The sequence below is a fragment of the Neofelis nebulosa genome, chromosome 9, assembly GCF_028018385.1.
Source record: "Neofelis nebulosa isolate mNeoNeb1 chromosome 9, mNeoNeb1.pri, whole genome shotgun sequence".
Lineage (NCBI taxonomy): Eukaryota > Metazoa > Chordata > Mammalia > Carnivora > Felidae > Neofelis > Neofelis nebulosa.
This window is the reverse complement of record NC_080790.1, coordinates 9,774,977-9,795,775: the sequence shown is the minus strand read 5'-3', so window position 1 is coordinate 9,795,775 and position 20,799 is coordinate 9,774,977. Positions and strand designations below refer to the sequence as shown.

Here is a 20,799-nt window from a genome sequence, read left to right as displayed (position 1 = left end):
TCATAGTGCAACTGTACAAGGGTCAGTTTGTTAAAAGCAAAAAATAAATAAATAAAATAAATAAATAAATAAATAAATGGGGATCAATGTTGATGGGATGAAAGAAGAAAACTTGGTATGACTGTCAAAAATGACATTGTCACAATAATGGATGGGTTTGCCTGGTTTCGAGAAATAGGACCAGAGCCACCAATGGCCTGTGCACGTTACTCCACAAGCACAAAGACAGCGACTATTGAGGAAAATGAGGGAAAACTGGGAGGCCAAAGGAAAGAGTGAGGAACATCAAGAGAGAACAGTTGGATAGCGAAGAGGAAAGACATTTGTTCACGGCCACGTTTGGCCAGCGTTTCCCAACCTCACCTCACCTGACATTTGGACTGGATTATTCTTTGTTGGGAGGGGGGCAGCTCTCCTAAGCACAGAAGGATGCTTTTAGCAGCATCCCTGGCCTCTACCCACCAGATGCCCATAGTGCTTCCCTTTCCCTTTAGTGACAACCAAAAAATGCACACACACACACACACACACACACACACAATGCCTCCTGAGAGCCAAAATCACACTCTGTTGAGAAACACCAGCGCTAAATCAAAAGGAGTTAGAAGTTCATAGCAAAATTAATTGTGTGAGATGCTTCTGTATCTATATAATTATGCTTGAGTAAACTATGTAGGAAATTTTCTCAAGTTCTGTCCATAAAGTACACGTATGTCTGGGCTTTGCGAAGAGCAGAATTTCTCAAAGTTTGTTTTGAATTAAATAGACCGTATTTGAATTGGTCATTCTTGACCATTGAATTTAAAATTTGGTTGATTATAGAGAATGTCCATGCAAGCAGCTTCCATCATAGTGCCTCAGTCTGGCTTGGTTGGCACCTGAAGTTACTCATTACCCATTGACATTGTACCAGATAAGACTATGAAGCCACTAGCCAAACATGCGATGCAGGCAGTGGGCATGATATATTTCCTTATTCAACAGATTGCTGTTGAGCAACTACAAGGTGAAATTGTATCAGATTCTGGGAAAACAGTAGTTTATAAAGAAAGGTATAGTCTCTGCCCCCATGAACTTCAGAATCTAGTGAACAAGTAGTTCAAATTCAGACATAAGAGAAAGGCTTCCGCAGTGCAGGACTCTTGTAAGACTTCCTCCAACAGACATAAGAAACCAGTTTCACTGGTATTGGGGGGATAGTTTTAAGTAATTCTATAGGGATAAGCTTCAGGCCATTTAGGAAATGACTGTTCCAAGGTCCTCACTTGATCCCCAGCATACTTGCTGAGTCACTCAGTGAGGAGAGGAAAGAAGATGGTGAATTTCTGGAGATATGGCTAGTGTTAGAAACCCTACTTTGGAGAGAGGGGAGTCTGCCTTCAATAGACAACCAAAGTGACTCCAAAAGTGGAATGATTGTAGAGAGGGGAGAGGCTCTTATAGAGAATAAGATACAAGGACTTCTGAAGATCATTTCTGCAGCTGAAAACTTTAGAAATTTTCTTCCAAACTTTGCACTGCTATCTACCCACCTATTCACAAGCGGAAAAAAATTTCCACAGTACATATAAATATATGTAAATATAAGTAAATATAAGAGATCATAATCCCTGACCCTGTACTTATTTTCTATGTAATTATAAAAGCTATCTCCTGACTTCAGACAACAGCTTGATTGTTTACTTTCCATCTCAATTTACTTCTTCAGGTTTTCATTAGAGACTTGCAGGCAACTACTAACAAAGGGACAAACTGATGATGTGGCAACAATATTAGTCTATGAAATTTTGTAATTTTTGTTGCATTTTTTCTTTTTTTCTTTCTTCTTTTTTTCTTTGCAATGGGTAGCCCACCTGGAAAAGGTCCCCTTAATACCTTATCACTTCGGGCTATGTAGATGAAAAAGTTATGCACTCACTGAATCCACAATAAAAGGAATCATTTTTGCTAGATAAGAAGATCTGTTTATATTACCAACGGGAGATCCTCCTGAAAGGAGCAATGATAGAGTGATAGCTTAGAAGTTCCATCACTGGGAGGAGATGTTTCATAAATACTTTATAATTTGATAGATCACTGATCCACAACATCACAAGTGTTCTTACACCCGAGAAACCTTCGACTGGTCTCGAATTTTAAAAGTTTTGAGTCTGAGGTGCATCTCAGGGGCTTGCCCAAATCTCACTTCACCGCAGTTGTTCTCAGTCTATCTGCAGGATTGCTCCCGAAAAAACCTTCTGGAGAGTTTCATTAACCAAAGCATTTTCATAAAATAAGATGGGTCAGAGCTCCCAGTCTCAGATGAAGAACGCCATAGGAACTCTGCTAGAATTACAAGCCACGGTGTTCTTGGAGGCAGCATACTGCTATGGGCTTTGATTTCAGAGGGTCTTGAGTTCGAATCTCTTGAATTTCTGCCATATATCCATTCATACATGCGTTTGTCCATTTATATCAATGAGTATGTATTTAACCTGTTTAACTCACCCCCTCCACCCCGAGGCCTTCATTTTCTGATCTATACAATGGTGATGACAATAGCCCCAGTATCACTAGGTTGTTCATGAAAATACTCATGTTAATATATAAAAATATGCTTAGAAAGATTCTCGGTACATCACAATTGTGTTAGTTATTGTCACGATGAGAACATGAAGGCAATACGAGGTGCTTTGAGGGGACAAGGATCTTTGTTCCCTGTGAGCGCCATGAAGAGTAGACACTGTAAGGTCAGCACTCAAATATTTGTGGAATGAAAGAGGAAGAACATGACGCCATCCTGCCACGGAACACCCTGGAAGCTGAAACTAAATGAAAATCTTAGGACTCTTTTACATGCAAAGGTAAACTCTGTAGCTGCAGTGTTCCCCGGAAGCGCCTTCCCATCCCGGAAGCGCCTCCCCATCCCGGAAGGACTGCAGTTCAGCATAACGGACACGTGCTTTCACAGACCTAGAGACATATTTTGCGCCCTCCCAGGAAGGGAAATTAGACTTCAGAACAATACATGTGCTGATACCTGTAAAGAAGGACACCCTCAGAGAAACCGTGAGCTACAGAACGCCCATCCCACAGAGGCAGACGGTGGTCGTCTGCCATTAACGCTGGGTGAAAAGGGAAATAAAAATGTATTCCCTCAGAATAAAGGCATGCAATTCAGCCCCAGATGTGGAATCCACACCATCTTCATAAAAACAAACAGCAACCCCCCCCACCAAAAAAAAATCCCACAAATACTAGAACTTTGATTTAAACTACTGTTTGGTGTACTACATTTGCCTGACAGAAGGAAACAAAAAATACGTTTCTAGGCACCCAAGGCCTCAAAGAATTGCCAAAAAGAGGTTCAAAAACATGAATTGAAAATCAAACACAACTCAAGGAAACCAGCAGCAACAACAAACAACAGAATTTTTCAGATACATAATAAGTATATTTAATATATTTTAAGAAACCAAAGGTGGGAAAATGAGAAAGGGGAAAAAAGACCTTCAAAAGTAAATGCAGTAACATTTAAAAGCAATTAGGGGCGTCTGGTGGCTCAATAAGTTAAGTGTCTGACTCTTCATTTAAGCTCAGGTCATGATTTCACAGTTGTGAGATCAAGCCCCACATCAGGCTCCACACTGAGCCTAGAACCTGCTTGGGATTCTCCCCCTCCCTGTCTCTCTGCCCCTCCCCTGCTCTCGCTCTCTATCTCTCTCTCTCAAAATAAATAAACTTAAAAAAATGAATTAATAGGGGCGCCTGGGTGGCGCAGTCGGTTAAGCGTCCGACTTCAGCCAGGTCACGATCTCGCGGTCCGTGAGTTCGAGCCCCGCGTCAGGCTCTGGGCTGATGGCTCGGAGCCTGGAGCCTGTTTCCGATTCTGTGTCTCCCTCTCTCTCTGACCCTCCCCCATTCATGCTCTGTCTCTCTCTGTCCCAAAAAAAAAATAAAATAAAAAACGGTGAAAAAAAAATTAAAAAAAAAATGAATTAATAAAAACAATTAAAAATATTTTAACCCGTCTCCAGTTAAAATAATCAATAGTCGGACAGACTTAAAAAATATAACAGCCAATGAATTTTACAAAACCCACATTCGATCTTATGGACACACTAGGTTGGAAGTATAAGATGGAAAAATATGTGCCACGTAAGGCAAATATTTACAGAAAGAAAATTAGTAAGACACAGATCATGAAATAATGATAGTAGTTGCAGTGGAAATGTATGAAAATGACTATGGCTTTAAAATGTATAACGGAAAACTTGACGAAACTATACAGAAGTTGCATAAGTATAATGGAAAATTTTAATCCAGGCTTCTCAATAATCGAAAGACAAGCAAAAATAAAAATAGAAAAAAATAGACTTAAATAAAATACTGTTTGCAAGTCTGAGCTAATGAACGTGGAACCCCAAATCCAGCAATTGCAAGATACACATAATTTTCAAGCAAATGTGAAAGTTTTACAGCAGTTTGTAATTTTGAAAATCGTAAAAGAAGTCTCAACCTGTTGTAAATAGCAATATCCTATTCACCATGATCTCTGGTCACAATTTAGAAACCAGTGGCACCAAATATGTGTTTTAAGTAAACATATATTTGGAATCCACAAGTACATAACTCGTATCAAAAATGAAGTCACAATGCCACATGTTTGAGCGTCTAAACACCAATAACATTGACAGGAAGTGGAGCACTGGATGAGCAATGAAGGGCCCCAGAAATAGGCACGTGGTCCATGATCCAACAGGTCTGGGAGGACTGTGACCAGTTCAATGCATTGGACTGGGAGTGGACTTATCCAGCTCAAAAAGAGATGAAAGGGAAATAGGGTCCCTACTTTGCAAGATCCAAAAATCAACCTCATATGGAATTAAAACATAAACATGGATGCCAGGGAGCCTGGGTGGCTCAGTCTGTTAAGCATCTGACTCCTGATTTCAGCTCAGGTCATGATCTCATGGTTTGTGAGTTTAAGCCCCAAATCGGGTTCTGTGCTGACAGTGTGGAGCCCGTTTGGGATTCTCCCTCTCCCTCTCTCTCTGCCCCTTCCCTGCTCATGCTCTCTCTGTCTCAAAATAAATAAATAAACTTAAAAAAGAAAAGGAAACTGTGGGTGCCAAAACTTTAAAATGTTATGAATACAGTTAGTAAGAGGCACTGTAATATGAGGCAGTGATTTCTTTAGAAGAAGACAAAAGGTACAAAAAAAATAAGGAACAGATTGGTGAATTTTACTATGTTGCAATTAAGAACTATGCACCTGTATTCATAGCACACACACACACACACACACACACACAGTAAATCACCAAAATGAAAAAGAAAAAAGAAGTCCCAAACCCGAAGATTATCTTTTTAGTTCTGTGCCTAGTACAGAAACCGGAGCAGAATAAATTGCTCAAAAGTCACTTGTTGAATCATTGAGAAGGAAGGAAGGAAGGAAGGAAGGAAGGAAGGAAGGAAGGAAGGAAGAAAGAAAAGGAGAGGAAGGGAGGGAAGAAGGAAGGAAGGGAGGAAGAAAAAGAAGGAGAGGAAGGAAGGGGGGGTGGAAGGAAGGAAGGAAGAAAGAAAGAAAGAAAGAAAGAAAGAAAGAAAGAAGAAAGAAAGAAAAAGAAGGAGAGGAAGGGAGGGAGAAAGAAAGAAAGAAAGAAAGAAAGAAAGAAAGAAAGAAAGAGAAGGAGAGGAAGGGAGGGAGGGAAGAAGGAAGAAAGAAAGAAAGAAAGAAAGAAAGAAAGAAAGAAAGAAAGAAAGAAAGAAAGAAAAAAGGAGAGGAAGGAAGGAAGGAAGGAAGAAAAAGAAGGAGAGGAAGGGAGGATGGAAGGAAGGAAGGAAGGAAGGAAGAAAGAAAAAAGAGAGGAAGGAAGGGAGGGAGGGAGGAAGAAAGAAAAAGAAAGAAAGAAAGAAAAGAAAGAAAGAAAGGAAAGAAAGAAAGGAAGGAAGGAAGAAAAAGAAAGAAAGAAAAAGGAGAGGAAGGAAGGGAGGGAGGGAGGAAATAAAAAGTTAAATTTCTTCCGCTGACTCATCCTAAATTGGGCACTTACTTCCCTCAGGACAGAAGACTGGTTTTCATGGGGTTATTAACACTTTCTCTAACACTACTCCCTGAAGTCATTCATACCTATAAGGTTTGAATTGCAAGCATAGCAGTGTGCAAGCATAGGGCGCTTTAAGAACTGCTTGCACCCCTGTAGTAGCCAGTGTGTTTTGATGGGAAGATTAGAAAGAAAAACAGTTTGATGCCCCGAAGGGTTGAGATCAACTCCCATCGCTTCTTACTAGCCGTGTTCAAGAGCATTGTACTCTGCCTCTTGGCTTCTCAAAAACTTCTGCAAAACTTGGATAACCTGCGGCATGCGGGCTTGGTGTGAGAATTAACGAGTTTCAAATAATAGGTTTGCAACGCCTCCAATGGTAACCGGTACACCATCAGTGCTCAGAACTGTTTATATCCCCCTCAAGGGGCCTGAACTCCAGACTTCACCCACATCAGTGTATTGCCCCCAATACCTAAGTCACCACGTTTCTCTCCAACTCCAGTGTATATATGAAGCAGCTGAGAACATTCAGGAACTCCGAGCTCTGCCCATGTCGCCTTCGTAGTGAATGAAATCCTGAGTGAATCTCAGCCAGCAACTGGGCTTTTCTCATTAGTATACCTTATTCCAAACTAGAGGCCAACGCGGCTACAACATCCAGCTGGAATTTCTAACGTTGGAAACATTTCCCGCTGTGCTGCCTGGGTGGGTTCCCCGACCAAGCTGAAACAAGGACTTTTACAAGAGCCTCCTCCGAGGTCTGAATGAAATGTTTTCCCTGGCTCTGGACTGGAGCCCTGTATTAACAGCAGAGACATTAGCAAAACACTGACCACAGTTTTTTATTTTCTTTTCTGTGGAATGTGACTCAGTCCTCAGGACCCATGGTGGGTTCTTTCTCCTTACATAACTATTTCTTCTCCAGAGTCCATTTGGATGTGAATAGGAAAGGTTTAAGTTCTCTCTGGGTCCCCCGCAGACTGGGGCTACTTATCGGAGGAGGTCCCGACAGCAGGAAAGGACAGCTGGGGAGTCCCCACTCTGAGAAGGGTAGAAAGGTGCCTGTGCCCCGTGAAAAAGGGACAACGTGGCTTTTGACACTAAGCACCCGTTCAGACACACACTCAGGCACGCACGTACACACACACATCTGCACGAAGAGAGAACGAGAAAAATCTGAAAAGAAGGTTGCAGCAATCAGTGGCTTCTGATCTGACATGTTGGTTTCCATAGCAACCTGGGGTGGCCTGGATAACATGGGAAGCTAATTTCAGAGAGGTTTAAGGAGCCAAGTAGCACATTTCCGACGAAAGCTCATGCCTGTCTCCCGGAACTGCACCCACTGGGCTCCAGGAAGTGCTAACACCTATGAACTTGGTAATAAAGATACTCTTTAGCCCAGAAGAAGGAAGAGTCCTCATTCCTTCCTTTCTTTAGTTTGGAGACACCGAAATTAGCAACAGGAGAAAAAAGCCATACAAGATCCATGCTAACTCTGCTTAACTTGTAAGACAGAATTTCCCCAGACAAAGAATCATTGTGTCCTTTAAAGCAGAGTTCAGATTGGTTTTAAGGGCCATGATCAAAACAGAAGGTACGAAATTAGAAGCGATGAGACCGAAGAAAGGTGAGCCAGGATGATAATCTTCGGCAGGTGTTGTTATAGAAACTCACATAGCTTTAGAGTTTTTATAGAGATAGAGTTAGTTTATTTATTTATGTATGTATTAGAGTTTTTATGCTTCTAGTCTGGCAGGGGCTGTAAACTCCTACATCAATGAGACGGGGCTTGAGCCATCGTGTAATTTATATTTATCGAAAACAAGCACCTATGTAGAAAAGGACACTATTATGTGGAGAGGTAACAATAATAATGTGAGAACATGAAAACCAGTAGCCTGCTCGCCACGTGTTTGGGAAAATGGGAGGTGGGGTCTGACGTGGAATCCGAGAGGAGGAGAGCTGGGAAATGTCCCAGAAGGTGAAGTCGGGGCCAGGCTTCAAGGAGAGGCAGGTGTTAGCCCGTAAGCAGGGGAAGCTGGAGAAGTGAGTAAGGGCACCCCAGCCGAAAACGACTGCATCCAGAAAGACATGAAGGTGAAGCACACACACTTGCCGCGGGGAAGGAGGAGCGCAGGCAGAATGAAGGGGTGAGACCATGTCTCAAGGGAGATGCAGTTGGAAAGATAGATGAGGAGCAGGGTATAAAGAGTTTAGACTAAGGAGCCCCTACCTGAAATCACAGGTGATGAGGGTTTCCTACATGGCAGAGACGTGATCAGGTCAGCCCTTTACACAATCAGTGTGGTGGCCTTTGTGGAGAAGGGGTTGGATAAGCCTGAGGACCGCTAAGCTGGTCAGGAGGTCTCTAAAGAGTCTAGGCAAAGACCACAGTCAGGACCAAGTCAGTAGGAGCCTGGGGGCAGAAAATTCATGTATTTAAGAATGGTGGGGGGACTTGATATGGTATAAGTAACTGTTTGGAGGTGGAATATTAGGAACTGAGAGAGAGAGAGAGGTATCAGCAGATACTCTCAGGGCATCTTTTCCTTTTTTTTTTTTTTTTAGTGTTTTTAACATTTACTCATTTTTGAGAGACAGACTAAGCATGAGTGGAGAAGTGGCCCAGAGAGAGGGAGATACAGAATCCAAAGCAGGCTCCAGGCTCTGAGCCATCAGCACAGAGCCTGACGCAGGGCTTGAACTCACGGACTGTAAGATCATGACCTGAGCTGAAGTTGGACACTTAACTGACTGAGCCACCCAGGCACTCTTTTTTTTTTTTTTTTTTTTTAAGAAGACTAATGAAGGAGGACTTGGCTTATCAAGCTTAAAACATCATATGGGGCGCCTGGGTGGCGCAGTCGGTTAAGCGTCCGACTTCAACCAGGTCACAATCTCGCGGTCCGTGAGTTCGAGCCCCGCGTCGGGCTCTGGGCTGATGGCTCGGAGCCTGGAGCCTGTTTCCGATTCTGTGTCTCCCTCTCTCTCTGCCCCTCCCCCGTTCATGCTCTGTCTCTTTCTGTCCCAAAAATAAATAAAAAACGTTGAAAAAAAAATTAAAAAAAAAAATCATAAAGCTCTAACAATCAAGCTGGTGTGGGGTCATCCAGAAAATCCAGAACAGCCAAATTATACAGAAAGCCCAGAAGGGAACAGAGAATTGGGACACATTTCAGACACGCTGAAATGTTTGGTGTATTCATGGAACAATGGCAGAATAACTGGGTATACTTTTTTTTTTAAGTTTTGTGGGGTTTTTTATTATTTTGAGAGAGAGAGAGTGAGAGAGGGAGAGTTATGCACATGTGAGCAAGGGAGGGGCAGAGAGAGGTGGAGAAAGAAAGAATCCCAAGCAGGCTTCTTGCTATTAGCACAGAGCCCAACTCGAGGCTCAAACTCAAGCACCGTAAGATCATGACCTGAGCTGAAATCAAGAACCACACACTCGAGGGACTGACCCACCCAGGCGCCCTGCAACTAACTGGTTATACTTTTGAAAAAGAATCTAAAATCCTTAATTAAGGGCCAAGTTAAACATTTTCATAATAAAAATAAATTAAAAAAATATATGTGCGTACTTACATACAGAGGTGAAAAGGGCTTTACCAGCTATTATCCCAAAAGCAAAGCCATAAAGGCATGAATAAATTGGATCGAAAAAAATCCCTTCTACCAAGAGATGTCATAAAGGAAATGACAAGACAATGAACTCAGATAAAATTTGCAGTGTATCCGACAGTAAAGTTAATACATTGAATATTTAAATATCTAATAAAATGATGAAAAAAATCCTAGTGGAGAAATTCACAAAGGATATGAACAGGAATAACCTAAAAAGCTATAAATATAATACATATCTATAGATAGATAGATAGATAGATAGATATGTGTGTGTATATGATAAAATGTTCAATCTCACTAGGAAGATTTGCAAAGGTGAAAAAAAAATGGCAGGAATGTGACTGGCATGAGATTTCCAAGGAACAATTGATATCATGTATCAAAAATCATACACTTTGCCCATAAATTCCATTTCCAGGCACCTGTCTGATACCAGTGCCAAAAAATGTCCATTTCAGAGTTGCTTATAAATACAAACTGGAAAATAATATAAATTGTCCGATATTGGACAATATTTACTTAAATTATGGTGTATTTATACCATGGGGCTACATAGCCATAAACAATGAAAACAAACACAGGCATATCCCATCGTATAGAAATTATTTCTCTTTCCAGGACTCTAGTGTGTTTCATGAACGCAGGGCCTTGATCTGTTTTTTTGCTGTCATCTCTCTAGAGCCTAGAATCTAGCGTGTAACATAGCCTCAAGGAATGTACGTAGAAAGAACGATTGTTAAATGCGGTAGGCAGAATTCTAAGATGGCCTCTAGTGGCATTTCCATGATACATTATGTTTTATGGCAAATGGAAATTTGCTATGTAGTTAAGTATACTAATCAGTCGATCTTAAGCTATGGGAGACCATCCAAATGGGTCTAACCTAATGAAAAGGGATCTTTAAATATCGAGGGATTTCTCCAGATAGTAGCAGAAGAGAAAGTTATGGAGATGTAAAGCCTGAGTGAGACTCCATGTGAAGGAGTCTCAATCATTGCTGAGCTAGAGGACCCACTGACAGGGACCGGAGAGCCACCTTTAGGCAGTAAAAAGGGATCACTGGCCTGCACCCAGCAAAACAACAATGTTCTCAGGTCTACAATTACAGAGAACGGACTGAATGCGCTTGGAAGTGGATTCTCTGGTAGAGCCACCAGGCGAGCGCCGAGCCCCCCAGACACCTTCACTGTGGCCTTGGGGTACCCTGAGCAGAGAACCTAAGGGTACCCTGGGGTACCCTAAGTGGAGAACCATCTGCCTGAATTTCTGACCTATGGGACTCTGAGATAAATGAGTGTTGTTTTAAGCCATTAAGTCTCTGGTAATTTGGTATACCGCAGTAGAAATCTAATAAATTCAACAAAAATCAGCAGATTACCAAGTAGGTCGTGCAGTGGGATTCTTTTTCGTTGTTGCTGTTTATACATTCGTGTATTTATTAAGTTTGCACAAGAAAACTTGCTGATGCAGATACGTGGTCATGTTAATAGTGGTGGGTTTTGTTGTTGTTGTTATTTTTGTTGTTGTTATTGGAGAATTGAAGTAAATTGGGCAGACTTTAACCATTAGACCCCTGCAAAGTCTGATAACCCGTTATTTCCGTGGACTCAATCGCACAGAACAAACCTGGCCATTCTTTAAGGCCTTCTCAAATGCCACCTCGCCATTGGAATCGTTCCGTCCCGGCTACACAGGACGGTGTCGTTCTGGCTTTGAGATACAACAAATCAGGGTTTGAAACCTCACTTTACTACTCGTGAGCTTTGTAAACGGGGGTCATCTAAATAACTTGTCAAAGCTTAAGTTTCCTCGACTCTGAAATGTGAATGAGAATAGACATCACATGGGGTCCTTGTGCGGATTCAATGGAATACTGAATGCAGAGCAGATAGTATCGTTACTACTGGGCACCGGGTGACCTGCATGGCAGGTGCTCACTGAATTGTGGTTCTTCTATTGATCAGAGACCTGCTGCTGTAAGAGCTTCCAGTTTGGTCTCGTCCACTGTTCTTCTGTAAGTATGTCTTAATATTCCCAAGTGCTTACTTAGCACAGCGTCTGGCACCTGCCAGGTCCTTAGTAACTTGTGATCCAATTACTGTACGGAAAAGTAAAATAAATATTCGTAAAATTGGGGCACCTGAGTGGCTCAGTCAGCTGAGCGTCCAACTTCAGCTCAGGTCATGATCTTGAGGCTCGTGGTTTTGAGCCCCGCGTCGGGCTCTGCGCTGACAGCCTCAGAGCCTGGAGTCTGCTTCAGATTCTGTCTCCCCCTCTCTCTGTCCCGCCCCAGCTCATTCTCTCTCTCTCTCTCTCAAATAAATAAACACTATATTTTTGTTTTTTTAATTGGTAAAATTGAATCTTCAGTTTACCAGGCTGCAGTGACACAGGCAGGCTGTGTTAGGCAGCAAGGCAGGCTGCAGTAACACAGGACTACCACAAGATGTCAATGTGAATAGGAAAGCTCCACATTTCAGGAATATTCTGGATAATCTGCCCCTTCCCTCTTGTAGGACTCCAGGCAAACACACAACTGCAATACTGTAAAGGCAGAAAGCAAACTGCCAGGCATTTGCACACTTCCCTCCTATTCCATTGTGTGGATCAATACCTTAAGAACACAACTGCTGATTTACAGAGAAAAAAATATCTCAATATCACAACTGCTGATTTACAGAGAAAAATAAAGACCCGGGACACTTCATTTGGGTTCAGTTCTACACGCACAACCTTTTTCCTATCCCTGCCCTAAATCTGTACCTCTGGGCGACATGGTAACAGAGAAGCTGTGCAGTCAGGTTCTGACTCCACTGCTTATCATCTGGGTGTTTATGTAAGTTTCTCAATCTTTCTGAGCTTCATTTTGTCACATTAAAAAAAAGAAGAAAATGACTATATAGAAATTACAGATATACTGTTGCAACCATATAGGTTTAAGCAGAACAGCATTCTCTGAAGACTAGTTCGCAGAGTATCCCGGAATCAAAAGGAAGGGCTTTCTTTGCAATTCTGGAAGGATTTGGGCATTGAGCCCACAGCTACTTGGCCTGGAGCATTCTATCGCTAACAGATCCACAAGTTCTGTGAATAAGGCTCACTTTGACATGGCCTCCAACAGTGGCTTTCCCTTTCAAAAACACACTCTGTTGAGCACACACACACACACACACACACACACTTGCTCCTCACTAGACTCTAAAAAAAGAGTATGAATGTCATTGTCTCTCTGGTTTCCTGTGGTCTCCATAAAATCTCCAACCAGAGTATTCTGGGCTCATAAAAATGTCCACAGCCCGTTTCTCATCTGCTTTAATGACGTTTCCTAATGGCTGACATTGACATTGGCATCTTTTCTCTAGGGATAGTGTTGTGAGACTGGCTTTCCCCTTCCCCAAAATAGCTGGTGTGAGCAGCCCAAGAGATGGAATGTAGACCAACAATTTCTCTCTTCCCATGAAGAGATGTATCCTCCAAGATACGGGAACCTTGCCTCATTTCCTGTGGCAGCAGGCAGAGGGTCCCCATCACCATCAGGAACCCGTTCACAGCCCCAGCCAAGGAGTCCAGAGTTGTGCCACTCCTGGAGCCTCGGGGAGGGGATAAGGACATAGTTACTGAAGAAAAGATACTACTCGGCATTGTTTATGTGTCAAAGATACATACGCCACATTTTATAAATAAGGAAATACTCTTTAGAAGAGAAGCACATTATTTTGTTCAAAATACATACTCATTTCACTTGACCAGGCCACTTCAAGGAAACTAAGAGGAAAGCCAGCGTGTGCATATACAGCTCTAGGGACGAATGTCAGCTGGTACATGGGACTGAGATGAAAATGTGGTCAGGAACAGGGTAGGGGAAAAGGGCACATCAAACAGAGCTCCCTGAGAACCCGGAGGAAGGAGATATCACTTGTCACTGGGAACTTCTTGGAGGCTAGCTGGCTGGGAGGGCCATGCCTTTGTCACCCCTCACCAGCCACGTGCACAACGACACCTGCAAGAGAGAGAGAGAGAGAGAGAGAGAGAGAGAGAGAGAGAGAGAATGAGCCGGGGCGGTACAGAGTGAGAGAGGGAGACACAGTTTCCAAAGCAGACTCCAGTGGGGCCTCTGGAGCTGGGCCATGTAGCAGCCTTAAGGACAGGCAGGCTTTTTTTTTTTTTTTTTCCTGGTCCTGGGGATAAAAGCATGAATGATGTCCAATTTTTCTGCTCCAGGGGCTCACAGTACAGTGGGAGTAAAAAGCATAAACAGCCAACTGTAAAAAAAAAAAAAAAAAGAGAGAGAGAGAGAGAGAGAAAAGAAAGAAAATGTTAGCATTTGGAGAGAAATGGAATCATAGTGCTGTGGCAGCCTGGCAGAGTGAAGTGTGCACTCTCTATGTCTCTTCTGGGCAACAGAACTTTCTCTGCAGAGTCACTGTTTGCTGAGGAACCCATGGTTGATCCCTTTGGGTCTCACGTTTGGTCTGACATAACAGAAATGTATCTTCTGATCACTTTGATTTGCGTCTGCCCTTCAGTGGTTGGAGAAGACACTCTAGAATATCATAAAGTTCTAGGTTTAGGGGCGCCTGGGTGGCTCAATCGGTTAAGGGTCTGACTTCGGCTGGGGTCACGATCTCACGGTTCCTGAGTTCGAGCCCCGCGCCGGGCTCTGTGCTGACAGCTCGGAGCCCGGAGCCCGCTTCGGATTCTGTGCCTCCCCCTCTCTCTTCCCCTCCCCCGCTCACGCTCTGTTTCTCTCTTTCAAAAATAAATAAACATTAAAAAAAGAAAAGTTCTAGTTTAAATCCAGCCTCTTCGCCGCTGACCTTCAGTTTCCTAACCCCTAAAAATAGAGAACACAGTACATCACTGAGGTTTTGTGCTGGTGCTGTTGGGGGAGGGGGATTAACCACAATGATGTTTGCAGTTTCCATGACAGTGGTTAATGCATTCGTAGAAACTCCAGGCAGGGTGGTTCTGGCCTTCTTGCCCCTCCCATGGCTCTATCTGGAAAGGCAGCCATGCACATGTGTTGCTATCTAAATAATGCTGCTAATAATAAAACCAAACACCACTATTCGCCCTCTTCTGGGTAATGGCTATGTCTTTCTTCTTCCACTGCAATCAGAGCTGTTGATTTTACTGCCACTGCCTTCTCTGTTAGGAAGGATGCCTGTTTATCTTCTCTGTCCTTGAGTCCCCTCCTCCCTCCCCCAGGAAATGACTCGCCACAGCCAGGGTAAGAGGAGGTGGATGTGAAAAAGTTGAACCTGCAGGTGGAGAGATGAGAAACCCATTATTCTCCGGTATCTATTTTGTATCTCAGGTTTTTTGGTTGTTTTTTTTCTCAGATTCTCTTCCTCTCCCACCCATCCCCCCAAATGATGTTGCATCTGGGTGTCTAAATCCCGCTCACAGCTGTGCCAATGCCTTCTCCACTCTTTCCATCTGCCTGTTTGTTTTTCTTGGTTTTAGTTTGCAGTCTGCTATTTTGTATAAGCAAAATTATCCTTTCATGTCTTACCCGTTTCGACGGTTTCTTCTGGTTATTGTAAACTGCGGCATCTGTGGTGCCTGTCTCCTAATTATATTCCCAGCCTTCTAATAGGAAGGGCAAACAGGCATATGGAACAGCAATACGGAGGCTTCTGCATCCCTGACCTCCACGTAGGAGTCCTCAGAGCTTTCCAGGGTATTTCATCGAGCTCAGCCTGCTAAGATAAAGCACAAACTTCTACTCTCTAAAGACAATTATAACACAGACTGAGACAAAGCTCCTGGGCACGTTTTCTTCATAAATGAGTCATCGTGGCTCTCAAAGCATGACTCTATAAGTAGATGCATATCTCCAGTTTCCTGGTTCTAGTGATATTCAAATGATTGCTTATTTTTAGACCAATTGAGGCAGCTGAATCAAAGTAAGAACAGAGATGAGAAGAGTGACAGTCAAGAAATCAGGATTTGAAAAAGAAGGAGGAGGAGGAGGAGGAGGAGGAAGAGGAAGAAGGAGAAGAGGAGATCAGGATTTGAGACCCACTATGGACACTAACTTGCTGGGTGTTTTGCGAGAAAGTCCCACAAACTCCCTTGACCTTAATTAACAAATCAGTTAAATTAGCAGCTGGACTAGATGACCTGTGAGGGAGAAAAGAAGATTGATTCAATCAATGAGTTGTTCATTGTACCAATAATGTACCAGAAGTTAGGGAAACTAAGATGAATTGAATACGGTCCCTGTACAAAGAAGATCTCAATGTATGATAATGGGGAGATCAAACACGTACACAGATGATCTTAGTACAGTGGGTGCAAGCATAAAAGCATGAACAGTTCTCTGCATTGTTCATAGGATGATCTATTCCAAGGATCATTTTCTCTAAAGAAAAGATATTTCAGGCTTTGCATCCCATACAATGGCTGTTGCAATGACCTCACTCTGCCATTACAGGGTGAAAGCAGCCATAGATAATAAGTAAACAAAAAGCATGGCTGTGTTCCTATAAAACTTTATTTGCCAAAACAGGTGGTAGACTTGGCTTGGTCCACAGGCTGCAACTCACACATTCCTAATCTGGCCACAAACATATTTCATTGAGGTTAATCTTCAGTGAATTCCTTATTCTCTGAAAAGAAGGACAAAGCTCATAGCCCCTACCACAATTGTAATTCCTTAATTTTACAATCAGACCTTTCATTCTTTTCCTCCCTATAAAGTGTCAGTTCCGTGAGAAGAGTGCCCATAGGTGGCTTATCGTTTTGCTGTTGTATCTTTAGCACCTACACCAGAGCCTGGAACAGAGTAACCCACCCCTCCAGAGTATGTTGAATGGACGAATGTATAAATTAATGCTATAGAGGGGGCACACAGTTATTGTCTGGTGCCATCTGGGAGCAAGGGTGACAGGGGGCTGGGAATGTTTCACAGAGTAGGTGACAATATGAGGTGGGATTTGGAAGACAAATAGGGGACAAGAGGATTGTGTGAGACATTCTAGACTCTCTCTGTCTTTCAATAATAAATAAACGTTAAAATAAAGAAAGATGTTTAAATATAATATTTAATGTTAAAAGTAGACGACAGAAAAACTAAGAAGAATAATAGAAAATCAAACATTTCGAGATTTGGTGAAAGAGAAAAGTAGTATAAATGAGCAAAATCTTTATCTCTTATTATTTATTTATTATTTATTTATTAAAAACACTTTAGCTGTATTTATTTTTGAGAGACAGAGACAGACAGAGTATGAGCAGGGGAGGGGCAGAGGAAGAGGGAGACACAGAATCTGAAGCAGGCTCCAGGCTCTGAGCTGTCAGCACAGAGCCCGACGCGGGGCTCGAACTCACAAACTGCGAGATCATGACCCGAGCCGAAGTCGGACGCTTAACCCCCACTGAGCCACCCAGGCTCCCCAACATCTCTCTTATTCCACCAGTGCTGCCCAATATCTAATATCTAGTATGTAAGATATGTAATATCTAAGCTATTACACGAGATCGTTAAGTTAAGGATACTAATGCCTTAACTTTTCCTATCGGTTTGTACCCCACTGTGAATTCCTGCTTTATGTCCTCTATACTCTTACATTATCAGCAGCATCGTTTTGTCTATCCCGCCAGACAAGCAGCACCAAAATGTCTATTCCTTATCGAAAGTTTAATTCTATCTGTGCTTATGTGATTATACTGCATTTATTTATTTTTAATTTTGAAAACTATATGATCATTGCTCATTTGCTAAGCCCAGATGGGTCCAATGCTAAGACTTATGGAATTTCCAAAGATGACTATTTCTACTTAGCAGGATTGCATAGCTTCTCTAATTTACCTCACTTGTTAGCATATGCAGCAACATGGTTCATTCCATGTTCATGTCAGGTCTCTCTTGTTTATTCTCTACCTTCCTTCTCCAAGATGCATATACCGGGGTTCCTAGTTACCTTCTTTCATTCTGTATTTATCTCCCCTTGTCATATGATCATATGTTGAGTGTAGCCCAAACGCTCAACTATAATTTCTATCTATTGAGTACACCCCCCGCCCCCGTCCCCCACCCCCTGGAAATTTCCCTCTCGCCCTCCCTGATGCACTTCCAACCCTTTCTCCTTTTTTTCCAATCTGGTTTCTTGCCTCCAGGCTTTCTGCTATCACTTCAGCACTCCCTTTAATCTCCTTTGGGGTGGATTCTTCTTCCTTTCCTGATTGCCTTCCTGGATTTACTGGAATAGATCCTCAGGTAAATCTCTAAAATGGAATGCGTGACCTGCAAATGTTTGAGTATTTCCAAGTCTGAAGATAAAATATCTTTACATCCTCTGCCTCATAGATAACTTGGCCCATGGATCATTCACGATGCATTCTGCTGCAGGTGACAAACCATCCCACAACAGCTTAAGCGAGAAAGATCTTTATTATCTGAAATAACAGGAAATCTGGAGGTGGGCGGTACCAGGCTTGGTGCAGTGGCTAAACACCATTATCAACGACCTAGGCTCTTTCTGTTATTCTCCCTGGCCATCAGCACTTTGCTTCTTACCTTGTAGTCACAAGATGGGTGACACAAATCCAAGCATAATATCCTCAAATAACTGAATTTGAGGCAAGAAGATGGACCACTAGGGACGAGACTTCCTCCTGAATAGCTCTTTCTTTTTATCAGGAAAACAGTTGTTTCCAGAGACCCAGAAGACTCCTTGGCTGGAACTGCATGGCAGTCCCACCCTTTGAATTATCAATAGCAAAGAGGAATGATTTTGTCACAATTGATTTAGACCAATAATTCGTTATCCAGGGCCCCTCCTTGGCTTATCCCAGCTCAGCAAATACTCAACAAAACTGGAGATGTACCTACAAATAGGAAGAGAGAAAAAAAAATGGATGCTGAGTTGAAAAACGCAACTTTCCACCAAAGCCAACTACAGTGTTCTATGCTGAAAATGTTTTCCCTGGGAACTACGAAAGAATTACACCATTGTGTTCTAGCATCTTGTGTTACTAATGAGAAATCCGATGCCTGTTAATTTTCATTCCTATGATGTTTTCAGGATCTCTTTATTCTAGTGTTTGAAATTTCATAAGGGTGTGTCTCATTGTGACCTTCTTTTCTCTTCTTTCTTTCTTTCTTTCTTTCTTTCTTTCTAGAATTGTGCCTTTCATCTTCAAAAAATATTTTAACAATGTAATTTATTCAAGGCCAGTTGCCAAGTCAAGATGCAAACCTATTTCCAATTAGCCTTGAAATCCTCACCTCTTTCACTTCCTGGTTCCACTCTCCATAACCCATTGTAAATTCTGTTGCAGAACGGACCCTGCCACTCCCCCTTCAAAATCCTCTCCAGCATTTGAACTCAATGTATATTAAGTTGTTGATTAACTTATGCCAGAGAAGCCAAGACGAGGACCTTATTCTTCACCTTAAGCTCTTCTCTGTTTTGACTAGATCCCACCTTTGTCTCCAGCCTCCTTCTGTGTGCCTGGCAGGTGGACCCACTGATCAGTAGAGAGTCAAAAAAGTAGATCAGGGACAATCATATTGTCTTTTATGGACAAGCACATTTCAGTGATGGACATACATTAGGTCTTAGTTCCTATTTTGTTATTGTTTTCAAACTTATTTTTGTCAGTATAAAAGTCATCTGTTTTTATTTTTAAAGAAATCGCTAAAAGTCATCTGCACAAGGCAAGCTTATCTCTGTAACCTACCATTGCTGTTACTTTAGCCACCAAGATTCGGGATCATTTGTTACACAGCAATAGAAATGGAGACATTAACTAATCATTTGAATAAAGTATCTTGAAAGAGTATAGATATAGATTATATAGATGAAGATACAGATACAGATACGGATATATACATCTATTGTTAAGAGGTAACAAAACATCGGAGAGAGCCAGTGTCCTGGCATATCTGCTAATATCTTATGAAGAGTGCTTAAACCAAGATGGACCCCCACGTGTAGCCCAGACTCAAAAAGAGAAATGTCTTCAGAGAATGGGTAGAATTGAAAAACAAAACAAAACAGAAACTCTTATGGGAGCAGAGGGGCACTAAAATGATCAAACTTGATTCTAGACTGAGGCAGGAGAATGCCTCCCCTTATAATTCAAAAGTACACATTCACATTGCTTGTCTGGCCCACAAAAACCTGGTTGAGAATTTGCTTATCATTATCCTAAATTGGTAACACTCCCAGGTAAGGCCAAATCTGTGTAGTAGAACAAATATCATGCCCAGCCTCAAATAATTCACAAGATTGTGTCCAAATATCTTAGAGGCACTGCCTCATCTTTGACACATTTAATTCAAGTTGAGCTAAAGTTCTCTTACTAATTTTACTTTTTCCTTGACCGTTTTCTTGGACTTTCTGGGATACCACAGTGCTATCCAGCTTATTAGTGACTAAGGATTGGCTAATACCCTGACCTATTTTTAAAAATTTATATGGCTGAGAAAAACATTTATATTTAAGATTATATGTTATTAAATTTAATTCTAGTGCTATAATGAAACCTAAAATGCTATTTTGCCTTCTTGACTTGACTTGGGCTATTCCCCTACGTAGAAAACGATTTCTCCTCCTTCTATTTTGAGTAATTCTTTCATTTCTTAAAGTTTCCCTAGGGGCACTCAGTTAGTTAAGCGTACAACTTCAGCTCAGGTCATGATCTCATGGTTCGTGGGTTCGAGCCCCTCGTCGAGCTCTGTGCTGACAGCTCAGAGCCTGGAGCCTGCTTTGGGTTCTGTGTCTCCCTCTCTCTCTGCTCCTCCCCTTTCTTGCACTCTCTCTCTTTCTTTCTCTCTCTCTCTCTCTGTCTCTCAAATAAATAAACATTAAAAATTGTTTCCCTTGACATATTAGCCCTTGTTATGTTAGCCCTTTTTTACAGCATAAGCAAGAGAGTTTATTGTCTCTTTGTCTGTGTTCTCGTGGCACCCTATTCTCTAGGATAACACTTAGCTGTATGGTCCTCCTTATCTGTAATAGGAAACTCCTGGAAAGTAAAATCTATGACTCATTATAGTTAGTCTCCCCAAACATCTAACAGAGCCTGACACACAGGGGGCACCACATAGATATTCACTGAATTTAATACATACACATAATTTGAATCCAAAACTAAGCTGAGAGCAAATGAAGCCTTGATGTCTCTTACTTTT

General features: G+C 42.0%; 1 long non-coding RNA gene across 1 annotated transcript; it reads right to left on the bottom strand.

The window, feature by feature from the left end:
- Positions 1 to 13,658: 13,658 nt before the first annotated feature.
- Positions 13,659 to 15,932, bottom strand: LOC131486157 (uncharacterized). Its single transcript, XR_009249207.1, has 2 exons — positions 15,169 to 15,932; positions 13,659 to 13,915 (listed from the first exon to the last, which is right to left on the bottom strand). It is a non-coding gene; the product is annotated as an uncharacterized LOC131486157 (long non-coding RNA).
- Between the last annotated feature and the right edge of the window lie 4,867 nt (positions 15,933 to 20,799).